This window comes from Camelus ferus, chromosome 29 (assembly GCF_009834535.1).
Source record: "Camelus ferus isolate YT-003-E chromosome 29, BCGSAC_Cfer_1.0, whole genome shotgun sequence".
In the NCBI taxonomy this organism is placed as follows: domain Eukaryota; kingdom Metazoa; phylum Chordata; class Mammalia; order Artiodactyla; family Camelidae; genus Camelus; species Camelus ferus.
Window position 1 is genome coordinate 13,669,176 of NC_045724.1, and position 17,516 is coordinate 13,686,691.

A 17,516-nucleotide genomic window follows, 5' to 3' on the forward strand; every position below is an offset into this window, starting at 1 on the left:
TCACTCAAAGTCCTGTACTTCCCATTGTATCAGATTCACAGAAATATTTAATTTATAAATTGAAACTGTCTACCTTGGTCTCAAATGTCAGGGAAATGGTTAGCAAATTCGAAACTAGTGATGAAATTGGACTTGGCTGTGTTCTTTCAGTTATCTGTATGAGCAAGTAGTATAAATGCAGTAACAATACAGGACTTATCCAAGAATTAAAATATTTTAGTAAATTAGGTTGGTCTCTGCTATCTCTTTCAAAACTATGTAAAAAGTGATTGGAATTAATAGACTATTTGGGACATATTTTAATTAAAATTCACATACAAGTTGGTGCATAAATATATATATTAGGCCATGTGGTCTATGTAGATTTATTACTATTAACATTGTCTGCATTTTCAAGAGTTGAAATACACATAGCCCAAATAACTAACAGTTCATTCTGTGAAAAACTAATTAATTCGCTTTGTGAGAGTATGGTAGAGGCATTCACCCCATGACAGCATTTTGGTGCAACCACTTTTCACAAACACTGTATTTCTGCTTCTTGCTCTACCGTAGAAGAGCTGCAGTAAGCAAAAAGCAACCCCTTCATGGTGATCGATAAGCAGCATTAGTGCTACATACATTATCATTCCAACTAAGTTGGGTCTCTGTTTTATGTTCCAATGCACAGCATTTTCATTTGGTGATGTCAAGGGGATGAAAAATGTGCGGTTTATAAAATGAAGTATTGGGTTTACCTGAGAGGTCACATCTTACAAAAACACTCAAAATGCAGAAGCACATCTTCAACTTCACCAGAATAAGGTAAATTGGGAAGGGATAGAAACGAAGTATTTATTATACATTCATTACAAAAATATTTATTTAATTAAAAACAAAATGCAAAATGTACAGGTACTTCTACAAACCATCAAAATTGAACTGCTGTAGTTTTTAGCACCCTCAGCCAATATTTACTTATATGCAAACATAATTTTTACATGTGCATGTTATAATAATGGGTTAGGATAAACTTGTACTTTCATAAGAGAGCACTTAGGTGGTATTTTAATGTTATTTGCACAGTTCACTTTATTTTATTATTGACATGGATCCATCATACAGCTGTTTTTTTGTTTTTCAAACATACTGTTTATTTGAACAATTGTCAGCAGAGATCTCCATTTTTGGCCAGGTTTTTAAAATCCATTTATTAATTTAAAAAGAAGGGAAAAAATTCCATTTATTAATTAGAAATAAGGTGACAGATGAGACAGGAAAAAAAAAACCCTATTTATTAAAATCAACACTCCTCCTCTTTTACTTCATTTCCTGGATTCTTGACTCTTTAATCCAATTAGCCTTAGGCTGTGGAGTAAAAAATAATATGCAAAATCATCACTCAATTAAGGGTGCTTTCTAATGACCTGTGTATCATGCACCTCACTCCAGCGTTATTACTTTTTCTTCCAGTTAGGAAACAAAACAAATTTTTTTTAATTGAGTGGAAATGATGATTTTAGTTCAGTTATAGCTAATTAAAAGTACAGTCAGCCCTCGGTATCCGTGGATGTAGAACTCGCTGATGGAGAATCCGGGGATACTGGGGGCTGATGGTCCTACACCATTTTAAATAAGGGAAAACCCACAGGGGTCCTGGAACAAATCACTGGTGGATGCTGAGGAGCGATGACTTAGTGCTGAGCTAACCTACAGTGACAGCAAACACTTCAGTGGTTGCCCTGAGGAAGAGGGTATTTGGGAGGGAGATGAGGGAGGAATTATCAAGGGACACAAGGAAACTCTTGGAGGTGATGGGTATGTTCACTGTCTTCACCAAGGTGGTGGTTTCAAGGATATACAGATCACAGATTGTCAAATTGTACACCATAATCACTTGTGCTTTCTTGTATGCCAATATCCCTTAATAAAGCTATAAAAAAAAATAGTTCTGTTGTAAAAGTAAAGGCAATTATTAAAGTTAAAAGCAATTATCAAGTAACTGTAATTTTATACCATTTCCCTCAAGGGAGTAAAAGGTTTTCCTTTTTACCTCATTTTATTTGTGTAAATTTTAAAATGCAAAAGCAAAGGACTTTTCACCAGAAAAATTTTAAATGTACTAAAATTGACATTGTCCTGAAATTACAAATCATCTTTTGCTGCTATTTTTATGTTCTCAGTCTTTAATCTTTTTGTTCTTCGATTTGATGATTAAAATTTAAAGCTTCAGATTTGTTATTGTTTTTATTCTCCACTTGAATTGTAATTGTTTCATATTTCCTATTATTTTTAATAAATGTGAGTCTCTGTATGAGAAGAGAGTGAAATATCAAACAAGATTCTTAAGGGTGAGTTTACAGCTATCACAACTCTGTACTTCTTGTATAGCAAACGACTTTAGTCTTGAAAGGAGCATAAATTTGAAAATAAAAAAGGAAGAAAGAAAAGATGAAAGAGAGGGAGAAAAGGAAGTTGAAAGAGAGATGCATAATTTAAGTGGAATTGTAACATATTTACAGCACTCCTCCCTTCTTACAGGGGCACATTGAAGTAGCTCTGTTTAATTGAAAGGCTTGTCACCGCTAGGACAATCATGTGCACCAGCAGAGAAACAGCATTTAGTAGGAGCAATTCGGGAGGCTGCTGCTCAGCCTCACGTCCCAGTCGCCAGATACATCATTTTAATCAGGTTTCAAATATAACTGAGCCTGTTACAACATTGCAACAAAACATCTTAAAATTGTGCGTTTGTAATTCCTGACGGTAAATGGGTGTGCCTTGTACTTAGCCTGACCCAGTCGAACCTGCTTTGGCAGAAAGCAGTAAAAGTGCACATTGGAAATTTGAAATTGTTAAGGCCTGAAATGCAGAGAATCCAAGATGATTAAAGATCGACATTAGCCACAAGAACTCTTCATCCTTCTAATTTTAGACTGAAAATCGTGCAAAACACATAGTGTCCCACAAGAAAATAACTAAGATAGAGTGGTATATTTTATTCTAGACTTTTTTTTTTTTTTGAAGCAAATTAGTTCCAAGTGGCACGGGGTGGATTCCACGCAGAGGGCACGCTGCTTGCTGAGCGATCTGCCCTACAGAACAGGTGCTCTGCTGCCTTGCTTCAGGCAAACTGCTAAACCAAGTTCCTGTCTCCCATCGTCACTGACAGTGGAACAGCTGGAAATTAAAGATTTCCAGATACATTGTAATGTTTTCCTTTAAAAACAAATTTTACACATACAACAGCAAAGGCATTTTTAAGAAAATTTTGAGGAAAAATATCATACTCTTTGAGGAGGGAATCATCATAGTCTTATGATACTTATGTCTACATGAGAATTCTGTTAGTTTTCTTGCTACTTTTGCCATATTTTTATGTCATTTTATAATCAGACAGTAAAGTATATTTTATTGAAATACTGAAGATCTTAGACTTTCTCCATTTTCACTGAAATATCCTTAGTGCGGGCAGGTTTATGTAAACTGGTTCCTGTGACATATGTTTGTGACATTTTTCTATACCTGACCAGAAGTATCCAACTTAGCAAGCTGGAGAAGCCATGGTATCCAGGTGCACCCTGCCTGGTTTGACTTCCTGTAGAATGAATGTAGACCAGTGGTTTGGCAGCATATTTCACACGCAGGTCATGAAATTTGGGCTCACAGGGCTGCTCTGGGGCACCTTCCTCCTATTGCCTACTTCCAGGATAAATAGTTTGCTGCAGCAAATTGAGGGAAATAGAACAGGGGCCCTGGGCTGGCAAAGGGTGCACCTGTTTGTACAAACAGTGGGAAATAACTACTCGACTCAGAACGTAAGAGAGTTTGCAAAGGTTTTTCGAACATTCAAGGAGTATGTTATCGAGCTATTTTCTCGGCTTTTAGTACTAGAATGCATAACCAGCATGACACTATTTTGCTGAACAATATAAGTACTCATACTAAGAGAGAATTAGTCTGAGAAAAGATTAACTGCTTTTAAACAGAAATGTAAGATTAACAGATAAAAAGAAGATATGGTACTTTATATATTCAGTTTTAATAAAGTGTTCATGTGAACACATCTCTGCTTACACTCAGATATAGTTCTATATTTGATAATATTTTCAATCTTCCTTTTTAAAGTAAACGTTATATAGTTCAAGATTCATATGTCTCAGTTTAATTTCATCAATTCCTAATTTTATTAGTTTCTCTGTTTTAATGAAATGCTCTTGATTTTTTCCACTGAAAACTAAAGATATTTAGTACCTTAAGTTCACCTATAGAAATATTAACACTGGATCTGCCATCTAATGGTATGTCAATAAACTCTAATTTTCAGCTGGGTGAGAAAATAAGAGTATCATATTTAATTGAGAATTTACCATTAGACATGATATCAGATTAACAATGGCCAAAGAATTAGAAAATAAGGCACACTGAATATAATTTAGGCTTTCTTTAATGGTTTAAAAGCCAATTCAAGATTTTGCAGTGTCTCACCATCATGATCGTATTCATTCATCATCTCCAGGTGTGTTTATGGAGCTAACCATATGTCAGGCACAGGACTAGGCACAAGAAATAAAAAGACAAATTGATTCACAGTCATGGACCCTGCCCTCCAGGAACTTGTATCAAATAATAACAGTAGATAAAAGAACCACACACTAAAGCTTTCTGGTTGACAGCATGCCCCGTATTGGAGTTCACAATGCAGATCATTATCTCGAAGCAAGACCACATAATCTGCTGGTCTTTTAGCCAGTTCTTAGCTTATTCACAAGTACCCAAAACTAAATCAATTTGAATTGATTTATCCAGTACAATTTCATGTAACTATTTGAATGCTTCATAGACATCAAACATAAAAGTATAATACCTTCTCTTTCTCTATTAATCTTAACAGTTATGTTTAAAAGCCATTAATTTTTTTTCTAAGATTAATTTCCTTTAATAAGAATGCTTTTATTGGTCATCAAAATTGTGTTATATGATTTATACCTTTGGCTCGCTCTGACGTACGTTGAGTATTTTTAAGAGCGTCTTGGTTCACCTTATCAGTTGCGGTGGATGAGAATCACTTGTCTATTTCCCAAACCTGTTATTTCCCAGTAGGAAGTATTAGGTCATCTCTTTTCTCAGCCCAGAAAGCCCAAATTATCCAACTACAGACAGAGAAGAGCTTTTGCTGTGTACCTGGTATCCACTTTTTTTCTCTGCGTAGATTTCTTTCATGAAAAATATACTTGAAAGAGCTGAGAGAAATGGAGATAGTGGCCCAGATAATCCTGGAAACTCCGACACCATTCACATTCCCTCCTCTGATTGTGCCTTGGAGGAGCAGATGAGCTGTGGACCCAGATTTAGGCCAGGGAGTAGGCAGTCCTCAGATAGAAATGCTCAAGGCCAGAGTGACACACAAACCTCCTAGCACTGAAGGCATCACCAGGCTATGGGGAAGGGTGTGGGGTTTAACTCAACATCTTTTTCTACCATTGTTTCCTGTCTGAGTTGAAGACACCACCCAGTTGCTGAAAACCAAACCCCGATGGCCTAAGCAAGGGAGAGAGTATCAGGACTGACCTTGAAGTTCAGGCTGGATAAGGAGGAAAGAGAAGACTGGGTTTGGGTGAAGGACAGTGACAGGTATTAGAAGCAGATAATTATAAGTGCCAATGGAGTGGAAGGATTGTTGGACTTGAGGCAGCAAGAGGGGTGAGGGGAAAGGGAGTAAGAAAGCGGAGGTATAAGGTGGGGAGGAATCCAGTTTAAGCTTTAAAGTCTGAAGTATGGCCACAGGCAAGAGGCTGAAATAGCGATGGGCCGTCTTTCCAGGGGAAAATTGCAAGGTACGGAGAGGCCAGGGTGTGAGACTCTTAGGCATGTGGTTAGAATGTAGGTGGAAATAACAAGACATACCATCCCCGCACTAAGGGAAATGGGAATGCTAACTGATCACTGCCATTGGAGGGGACTCACTGTTGCCTGGTCTCAGGAGATGCATTTCTGACATCACTTGCTACCTATTCTCAACAAACATTGATGTACTAGGGGTTTATTGGCTGAGATCTTTATTTTATCTGCATCCTTTAGAATTGTCCTAATGGAGCCCATGGGCATGACCCACATACACTCCATCACTCACTCACCTCGCACAGCAGCCACAGCAAGCCTTATAGTGAATACCAGGCCCATGTGGGGGAGGGGAGTCAGCCAACTATGGCCCACCAGGCCCCCCCTTTTTTTTTTACTGCCCCTGAGCTAGGAATGATTTGTACATTTTTAAATGGATGAAGGGAAAAAAAAATCAAAAAAAGAATATTTTGTGAGAAATGAACATTATGTGAAATTCAAATTTGAGTGTCCCTAAATAAAAGTTTATTGGAGCATAGCCACATCCATTGTCATGTACTGTAGTTGGCTGCTCTCCCACCACAAAGGCAGGGGTGGGTAATTGGGACTGTCACGTATGATGTCATATGTATGAGATCGTATGTTCCACAAAGGCGAGAATGTCACTATCCGGCCCTTTACAGAAAAAATTTGCTGACCCCTGCTGTAAGCATTGAAATAGTCCTTCATTTATTTATCCTTTGGAAAACAAACTATCTGCTGCACATCAAGGAACCCTTATCAAGAAAAGAGATGCTAGTTGCAGGAGAGACCAAAGCAGCTGCCGAGGAGAGAGAGCAGCAAAGAGGATTCAAGATGCAGCAACGTGGGTGGACCCAGAGGGCCTTATGCTCAGTGAGATAAGTGAGATGGAGAAACACAAATACTTGATGTTATCACTTAACACGTGGACTCCAAAAAATAAAAACAAACAAATGTATATGACGAAACAGAAACAGACTCACACCTGTAAAGAACAAACCAGTGGTTACCAGTGGGGAGACAGAAGGAGGAAAGGGCAAGATAGGGGTAGGGGATTAAGCCATACAAACTACTGTGTATAAAATAAATAAGCAGCAAGGATATGTTGTACAGCACAGGGAAATATAGCCATTATTTTGTAATAACTTTAAAGAGAGTATACTCTTTAAAAATATTGAATCACTATGCTGGACACCTGAAACAAATATAATATTGTAAATCAACTAGACTTCATTTAAAAAAAATGATGAGGGAAGTGCAAGAGTGTCTTTGGGGCCAAAGTATGCTGAACACGATGGCTGGGGACAGACCAGGGGAGGTAAGACCCAATTGAAACCCCAGTGCTGCATGTTGTTAGTCAGTCACTTGGTTCCTTTGAGTCTCAGCTTATTATTACACGAAGTGGGATGGTCATTACCTCACTGGGTGGATGACCTATAATAATCTTTACAAAAGACCCTGGATTCAGTAAATGTTAATTTCTCCCCTACCTTTAGCAGTGAGATCTCAAGAAAGAATGAATTACAACTTACATCACTAAAAGACCACTTAACACATGGCAGCAATAAGGGAAAAATTTTTTTTTCATCTTCCAATCTCTGTACTTCAGAGGATTCAATTAGAAACTATAAAGAAATCTCAGCCTTTCCATGGATCCAAGCAGACGGAATTAAGGCAGTGTGGTGGCAAAAACACACTGTGCTGTAACACAAATATCCCAAATTAGGAGATGGTTAATACATTATAGTACAGCCATATGACGGGATATTGGAAAGCTGTAAAAAGAAAAGTAACAGTGTTTTTAATGACATATATAAAATGTGAACGATATAATACTTAGTGGAAAAAAAGCAGAATATAAAATTTTATATACAATACAAGCTCAACTGTATTTAAAAGAAAAAAGCCCAAAAAGAAGAGTAAGGAATAAAAAGTATATGAACTTTCTGTAAAAAACTGTTTTATTGAGAATTAATTCACATATTAGGTATGTTTACAGGCCAGAACATGAACTTTTTCATTTTAATTATTAAGTTTGTGAAATCGCCATTCCTCTCTTTTTTTCTTTTTTTCACTGGAGGGGGATTGAGCCCAGTCACTCTACCCCTGAGGCACACCCCACCCCCTCCCTAGGGCATGAACTTTTAAGACAAAACACCAGGAGTTAAAAAGATTTGTACTTACACTAGGTGCTTCAGGCTCTCCCCTCCCTGAGCGTGGGCTGCCTTTGCTTACTCTTTCAGAGAAATCTTGCAAGAAGCACTGAATTAGCTCAAGCTTTCAACTCCCTCATTTTGCAGGTAAAGAAATGGAGCCCCAGAGGGGACAGACTTGCCTGAGGCAGCACAGTGTGTTAGCCACAAAGCAGGAACTAGAACTTTCCAGTTTGAGTTCAAGACACCTAAACATGCCAATTGTCTAACGTCATCTCTCTTCTTTTCTTGCTCACATCCATATGCACTGTGGTTTCTAAGTGGTTGCAATCATAGTATAGACACAATTTGGGGGACTGCTAATTCCTTAGAACAGTTTTTCTTCTCTCAGGTCCTGCTATGTTAACATTTATTCTTCTTTACACTTTTCTCTGAGTCTGTATACCCAGTCCGCTTGCTGTATTTGCGAGCCTGGGCAATATTTTTGTAAAAGCCCAAGAAACTCAAAGGCCCCTTTTATTAGCAATTGTTGGAATCTCTGACCTCATTTTTAAATTTACATTTGAAATTCTTTCCTCTTTGAAGTTTGCCTCTTTACAAAGTACTTATAATCTTTCCTCTTAATCTTTCAAGACAATGCATACTGTAAAAAATACTTTTCTCAAAAAAAAAAAATACTTTTCTCTTGCTGGCCACCCCCAGCCTCTTGAAGGAAGAGCTGGGCTCATCTCCATATCCCTGCCCCCACCGCCCCGCCCCCAACAGAGAACTTCTCTGCCACAGGTCACTATGGATCGCATTTTTCTTCTTTCCTTACTCTTTAGAACCTGCCTTCAGTTACTTCTATCTTAGCCCAGCCATTCTCAACTTTGCCTACATTTAGAATCACCTGGCGGGGCTCCTCATTTATTTTTACTGGGATGGGGACATGATTCTCATCTTCAAATGGGGAACGACAACTTCTGCCTTGGATGAATAAGTTAAAGTGAATGTATTTTCCTAAGGGTAACTTGGGTGGAAAATAAGTCCGGTTGGGAAATTAAAAGATTTGAAACTTGGCAAAAGGAATTTCATCTGGTGTCGTTTGGAGATGAACGGGGAAGTATTTTTTTTGGAAAAGACCACTGAAATTATACAAGTAATGGTTCTCATTCATTCATTTATTCACTTGTTATTCATTTGTTAAAAACCTACACTGTGCTGGACAGTAGAGGTTTACATACACCCCCTGTTTTCAAGGGACTTACAATCCAGCAGTAGGAAAAAAAAGTACTCTCTTCAGCAAAGATGAAGTGCCATCTGTGCTATGACAGAGATGTGTATGGGCTTCCCCTGAATGAAGAATGTGTTACAGTCTAATTTCATGCATCTTAGTATAATATATTTTATTGCATTATATCTAAACCAAAATTTTAAAAATATAATAATTCATATCTAATTGGAAGTTACAAGAAGGTGAAATGCAGACCAACATCACAGTTGTATCAATAGCAAGTGGAAGGTTGTTTGAAACTGAGGTCAAATTTGAGAGTGCTTTGACAACGACAAATAAAAACAGATTAAACATTGGTGTAAAAGAGAAAAACTCATTTTAATAGATTTTGCTTGAATCATTCTGAATTAATGAAGATACAGTGACAGAGTTAGATTAAGAGTAAATAGACAGGGGCGAGGGTGTAGCTCAGTGGTAGAGTGCCTGCTTAGCATGCAAGAGGTCTTGAGTTCAATCCCCAGTACCTCCATTAAACAAATAAATAAACCTAATTACCCACCAAAAAAGAGTAACTAAACAATAAAAATATACTGAGATAGGGCCAATGGGATAGACCAAGAATGGAATAGAAACAATTTGTGGGGAAGAAAAAAAAGCAAGAAAAAAGAATGTCTTGTGAAGAAAGGATAATCATTCCAAAATAAAGAAAAGAGAGTAGTATGCATAATAACCCAGTACTGGAAAATATATGTTATTACAGAAAATCCATTTACTATTTATTTAAAATATGCCATATAAAATATATTATTTTGGATCATTTAAAAACATTATTTTAGGAGCAAGCAGACTGAAAATAAAACTTTAAAAATTGTAAAAATGTCCCTACTTAAAATTTAACATATGAAAAACCTAGTAAAAATCAAGAAAAAGCCAACAGTGAAATCAGGCCAAATGCGCTGGGAGAATTTGCTCAGTAAAGAATCTGGGTATCTTGTTCTTTATAAAATCCTGTAAAATTCCACCATACTATAAAGAAATCTTGAAATTATGCCTGTGGGGATCCCAAACTTCTCCGCTTGGCACTGACAACCCATTACATACATTGGTGGAAAGCAGACTGACCACGGCACTCACTTGAGTGCGCAAGATACTTACGCTGGTGACATTACAACCAACAGTAATTTATGAATAAGACCTTTTTTTTTTTTCATTTTAGAGCAAGGTTATTGAAACTACTATATTGTTAATAGGGTACAAGATTTTTGGTCACAAAAGAAAGTTGAGTTACACAGTTGTAACTTCTATTTCAGTGCTATGTCTATTATTTTACAAAATACTGTAAAGAGATAGTGTTCCTTAGCAAAGTAGTCCATGACAGTAGTTTTGACAGAAGTTCTGCAAGTAGGGAAGGTGCACCCCTATCCAGAGTGTCTATTCCATGAAAAACAAAATGCTGTCCCTTCTGTGATGGAAGTGATCCAATGTAATCAACCTGTCACCAGATAGCTGACTGATCACCCTGGCATGGTGCCATATTGGAGACTTGGTATTGGTTTCTGCTGCCGGCTGATTGGGAACTCAGTGGTAGCCTTAGCCAGGTCAGCCTTGATGAATGGAAGTCTGTGTTGCAACCATGACTAACTACAGTGTTCATGAGCCCACTAGGCAATGATAAGGGCATTGGGGGAAAGAGGTGGGCTGGTAGCCACAGAAAGGGCCATCTATCCACCATCATGGTATTACACAAAGCGTTGCTTTTCATCTAGGGACTCACTTCATGGTAAATAAAGTGGGGCAATGGTCCACACTTGTAGAATTTTATGTTCTCCAACCATCCTGAAGCAGTTAGCTTGATAGAATAGTGGAAATGCCTTTTGAAGACCTTTGAAGACCTTTTAAGTTCTAGAACCAGCTAAGTGGCAATACCTTGCAGGACTGGGTAAGATTTTCCAGGAGGTTGTATATGCTCTAAATTGGCATCCAACACATGGTGATGTTTCTCCCATAGCCAGGACTCGCGGATTGAGGTCCAAGAATCAAGGGGTGGAAATGGTAGGGGCACTACTCACTACTACCCTGTGATCCACTAGCAAAAATTCTATTTCTTATCCCTGTCACCTTATGTTCTCTTGGTCTAGAGGTCTTAGTTCCTAAGAGAGGACTATGTCTACTGGGAGACACAGCAATGATTCTCCAAACTGGACATTAAGACCACCTGACTACTTTGGGCTTCTCATGACTCTGAATTATCAGGCAAAGAAGGAAGTTACTATACTGGTTGGAGTGACTGATCCTGATTACCAAGGGAAAATTGGACTGCTACTATACAACAGAGGTAGGGAAGAGTATGCCTAGAATCCAGGAGATCCCCTAGTAACACATTCTGGATTAAAGTCAATGGGAAACTACAACAATCTAATTCAGGCAGGTCTATTAATGGCCCATATGCTTCACGAAAGAAGGTTTGGGTCACTCTACTGGGTAAAGAACCACAACCAGTGCTTACTTTGGCAGCATTTATGCTAAAATTGGAACGATACGGAGAAGATTAGCATGGCTGCTGCACAAGGATGACATGCAAATTTGTGAAGCATTCCATAGTTTTAGAACAAACTAGTGGTTACCAGTGGGGAGGGGATGAAGATGTACAAACTACTATGTATAAAATAAATAAGCATAGATAACCAACAAGGTCCTACTGTAGAGCACAGGGAACTATACTCAGAATCTTATAAAAACCTATAATAGAAAAGAATCTGAAAAAGAATATATATATACACATATATGTGTGTGTGTGACTGAATCACTTTTCTGTACAACTGAAAATAACACAACATTGTAAATCAACTATACTTCAATAAAAAAAAAAGAAAAAGAAGAAGGAAAAAAGACAACAGGAACTGGAACTAACACCCAGAAAAAATAAATAGATAAATACGTAAGCTACCAGGATATATGGTACAACACAGGGAATATAGCCAATATTTTATAATAACTACAGATGGAGTATAACCTTTAAAAATTGTGAATCACTGTGTTATACACCTGAAACTGAAAATATTGTACATCAACTATACTTCAATTAAAAAAAAACAGAAAAAGAAAAAAAAACCATAACCAGCCAAGATGCTTGCTGAGGGCAAAAGGAATATGTAATGGGTAGTCATTATCAATGCCAGCTATGACCATGTGACCAGTTACAGAAATGAAGACTAATTGTTATAAGTATTTCTTCCCTTTTTTGTTATGAATATGTTTGTGTGTATATGTATATCTGTATGTATGTGTGTGTATGTATGTACCTATCTGTCTACCTTTGTTTTCCTCCCTCCTTACCCTCTTATCAGATAACATCAAATCTATTAATGTTACATCATAGTATTTATGTATTTTTAACTTTACATCATACTACTAAAGTTACAGGATATCAAGGAGAAGAGTGACTATCACCCAGAGGTTTTGGATTCTCTTCTTGGGAAAGAGTTAGTGTGCTTTCAGCTGTACACAGGATAGTTGTATCATGTTAGGCAGAAGTATGACTTTGTTATTGTCTTCATTTGGAAATTAAGTAGGATTTAAGGAGATGTATGTGAATGTCAGGTTGATAAGCAATAAATTATGATGGTTAATTTTATGTGTCAAGTTGTCTTTGTGCCCAATTGTTTGGCTAAACACTGGTCTAAATGTTGCTGTGGAAGCATTTTTTGGAGGTAATTAACATTTAATCAGTAGAGTTTGAGTAAAGCAGATTTTCCGCTGTACTGAAGGTGGTCCACATCCAATCAGCTGAAGGCATTAAAAGACTGAGGTTCCCCAAGGAGAAAGGAATTCTGTCTTCAGACTGCCTTCAGACTCAGGACTGTAGCATCAACTCCTGCTGGAATTTCCAGCCTGCTCTCCTGCCCTGTAAATTTTAGATTTGCCACTTCCCATAATTGCATGAGCCAATTCCTTAAAATAAATCTCTCTCTCTCTCAGTATTTCCTATTGGGGGATTGCAATCATATGTAATATCATAAAGAAGAAATATATTACAAATATCTATGAAAACAGGATTTAAAATGCAACCCCAGTATTTTAACTAAAGTCTCTGTTAACATTTGGTAAAACTGGGTTCTTCGTTATAATGCCACCATAAACTGAGACCGAGTCCTTGCAGGTAAGATGATAAATCAAAATTACCTGTAGGTAAAGTACACTTTGGTCTCAGAGTTATAATTTGCAAAAAAGTACAGAGTTAATACTGGGATGGCACTTGTCTCCTAACCAGTGCTCTGCAAAGTCATGGTCATGTGTATGATCGAGATGCTAGACTTCTGGTTTTGATCACCCAACACTGCTACCCACTATTGCTTCCTCATAATAAGGAGATAATTTAACCATGATGCCTGGAACAAATTCCCCTAATTTACATTCCACACCCCCTACCACTTTCCCATTCACTGATTTCACTTAATTTTATAAAACGTAAATATATTTAAATTGTTTTCTTAGCCACATACAATCATTCATTCAACAAATATTTATTAAATGCCTAGTATGAAGCACATCCCCTGTAAATTCCATTACGATAGGGGTGCTGCCAGTTTTGTTCAGTACAGTGTCTCCAGTGCTGAGAATAATGCTTTGCACAGAAGAGGAACTCAATAAATTTGTGTTGAGTTCATAAACGGAAAGAAGCATATCCAATACCCATGGTAATAATTTGTGCGTTATCTCCTGCTCTCTGTGTCCAGCTCTGTTAATATATGCTTCTTAGTTGTGAAAATAACAAGTCCTTTAATAACCATTAGTTACGGCAAAAAGCCTTTTTAAAAAAAGATGTTTTTGTGAAAGGCTTTGAAGTCTTAGATGAAAAGTACAGGCAATCCTCATGGATTTATTTTATAAGTTTACTTGCTTATTGATTGGTTATGAAGCAGAACATATTTTTCTATGGAAACAAGGTTTTTCAAAGGGTTTAGATTTTCCGAGCTGCCCTGCTAAAACCTGTGACAGCCAACACAGCACTGCGGTGGTAACAGGGCATAACTCTTGTGTGTGTTTCTGTGGAAAACTAGAACTTAATTGGCTGCCTGTGGAAAAGGACTCTGTTATATGTGTCTAGATTAGAACGGCGAATCTTGGGGTTATGTGATGACACTGCACAAGTGTGTTCAAACTCACCTGTGCTTGGTATTTTATCAGTGGCTGCAGAGGTTCCAGAAAAGCAAAACTCTTGAGAGGCACAGGACTCAGAAATGAGGAAATGGTGATACTGTAAATGAAGCCACTGTTACGAGGAGAAAAGAAAAAGGTGTGTAACTTTTAACAGAGAGTGAGGAGAGGAAACATGAGTGGGAAAGACTCTAGGCAGAGGCAGAGGGAAGAGAGTTCCAGTCAAGTCAAAACCTTGCCAGCCTTAGGTGGTTAGTTGGCCACGTGTAAAGCTGAGTGTATGAGAAAGTATCCAGGATAAGCAGTTTATTTTAAAACCTAGCCTAGAAGAAAAGCGGGATCTAAGTATCAGCTGTTGTTGTTTTGTAACAAAAGAATGTGCTTAAGTAAAATACATATCATAGAAGGAATTTTTTAAAGTTGTTTTTATTAAATACTGACTATACACAAAGTAATATTTCTTTTTTTGTTGTTTTTTGTTTTGTTTTTTAACATTTTTTATTGATTTATAATCATTTTACATTGTTGTGTCAAATTCCAGTGTTCAGCACAATTTTTCAGTTATTCATGGACATATACACACTCATTGTCACATTTTTTTCTCTGTGAGTTATCATAACATTTTGTGTATATTTCCCTGTGCTATATACAGTGTAGTCTATTCTACAATTTTGAAATCCCAGTCTATCCCTTCCCACCCTCCACCCCCCTGGTAACCAGAAGTCTGTATTCTCTGTCTGTGAGTCTATTTCTGTCCTTTATTTACGCTTTGTTTTTGTACAAAGTAATATTTCTAACACGTGTGACAGACATAAAGAACAATAAATACCCACGTATCTACCGCTCAGCATAGGAACTTGGACATTAATCATCTGGAAGGTCTGGGGATGGGGCATGAGGACCATGGCAATCTTTCAGGTAGTTGCATGTCCAAAACTTCATAATCACCTTGGGGAAAAGCTCAAAACAAAACAAAACAAACAAGCCAGGAGCCTGGGCATTTCATCAAGGATGTCAAAAACTGACTTTCATAAATAATAGGCTAATTAAAATATAACATAGATTGACCCTGTAAATGTTTTGAATAAAAACAGAGCTTTATATTTTAAATCCCCAGAAATGTTGCTAGAATGAGTGCTCCATGGTGAGGCAGACTATTTGTCCAGTGGTCCATGTTTACAAAGGCCTATTTCAAAAGAAGCAAGAAGACGGTTCTATGAACAAAGAAGAGCCATTTTTCAGATGTGGTTTTTTTCACAATGATATTTTTCTGTCTTAGCTAAAACTGAGCACTATCCTTCAGCACTTCCAGACTGAGGATTTTATAAAAATCTTGCATTTTAATCAAAGGAATTTTTTTTTTCTCTGAGTGTGATTTAGCTCCCTGATACAGTATTTCCAAGCTGCATGGAATCTTAAAATGCCTCAGGTAGGAAACTCAGTCCTGGATGTACTTGATAACATGTCTGGAACATTTTCATGAAAACGTTCTGGAGATGGATAGTGTTTGCACAACAATGTGCAAGTACTTACTTCCACTGAACTGTACACTCAAAAATGGCTAAAACGACAATTTTTGGTTAGGTGTATTTCACCACAATAAGATGTCACCAACCAACTAATCAAGTGTTTAAGTCACACTGGTTATGGATTCAGATTCTAATCTAGAACATATGTCCTATTCTAAGATTTCCTCACCATCAGCCTACCCACGAGAACTTTTATGCTAAGAGAGGTAAGGTCAACACTACATACCAGTTTTAAATCACTAGAGTACACACATGCACTGTATTTCTCATATTGCACTTAATTTTTTTAGTTTCTATTTTTAATAGACATCTTTATTTTGGAGTTAGTTGAGGTAAACATAAGAGAAGGAAACTGTAGAAAAAATGTGTTAGGCTATGTAAAGTAACATTTTACAGACATTCTATGCCAAGTACTTTTTCCCAATCTCTAGGAGAAGCTGTAAATGTTTCACCATTGAGTATGACATTTGTTATAGGATTTTTGTATATACACTTTATTACATTGAAGAACTTCTCTTTTATTCCATTTTTTTAAAATGCCAATAGTACTTTGTTCAGGTATAATTTGCAAGTAGCAAAATACATAAATTCTAATGTACAACTCAGTAAATTTTGATGAACCACTGTCAAAATGTAATTGTCACCCAGATCAATATTCTCTTAGGTCAATACTTAGGACTAGAACTGTTGGGTCATATGGTAAGTGTATGCTTAACTTTATGAGGAAGTGCCACACTGTTTTCCAAAGTGGTTACAGAGTCCTGCCAGCAATGAATGAGTGTTCCAGTTGCTGCACGTGCTTGTCAATAGGAGGTACTGTCAGCCTTTATAATTTTAGCCATTCTGGAGGGTGTGTGAGTGATACCTCCTGTGGTTTTCATTTGCATTAGTTCCCTGATGACTAGTGGCTTTGAGCATCTTTTTTATATGTTTATTGATGATTCACATACTATTGTAAAGTTCCTTTTTAAGCCTTTTGTCCATTTTGTTATTGGGTTGCCTCATATTATTCATTGGGAGGTGTTCTTTGCTGATTCTGGATGCAGGTACTTTGCCTGATGTGCATACTGAAGATACGTTCTCCCAATCATGGACTGCCTTTGCACTTCCTTAGTGGCATTTTTTGATGAGAAGTTTATAAGTTTAATGAAGTCCAATTAATTTTTTTGTCTTTTCTGATTAGTGTCTTTCATGTCCTATTTAAAATAAAAAATCTTTGTCTACTCCAAAGTTGTAAAGATATTTATTATTCCACATTTTTCTCTAGGAAGTTTATAGTTTTGCTTTTAACATCTATGATCCATCTCTGATTCATTCTTGTATATGGTGTGAGGTGGGAGTCAATATTCATTTTCTCCATACTGCTGTCTAGTTGTTCCAGCACTATTTATTGACAAGACTTTCCTTTCTCCATTTTATTTCTTTGACAACTTTGTAAAAAAATCAATTGACTAAATTTGGGGGTCTATTTCTGGGCTTTCCATTCTGTTCCATTGATCTGATGGTCTATTCTTATACTAATATCACACTGTCTTAATTATTATAGCTCTATACTGATTACTGAAATCAGTAAAGTTACCCAACCTGTTTTTCAAGTTTGTCTTGGCTGTTTTAGATAATACA

General features: G+C 37.0%; 1 non-coding gene across 1 annotated transcript; it reads left to right on the forward strand.

The window, feature by feature from the left end:
- The first annotated feature begins 11,705 nt into the window (after positions 1 to 11,705).
- LOC116660551 lies at positions 11,706 to 11,812 on the forward strand. The gene has a single exon (XR_004316148.1). It is a non-coding gene; the product is annotated as a U6 spliceosomal RNA (small nuclear RNA).
- The last annotated feature ends 5,704 nt before the right edge of the window (positions 11,813 to 17,516 follow it).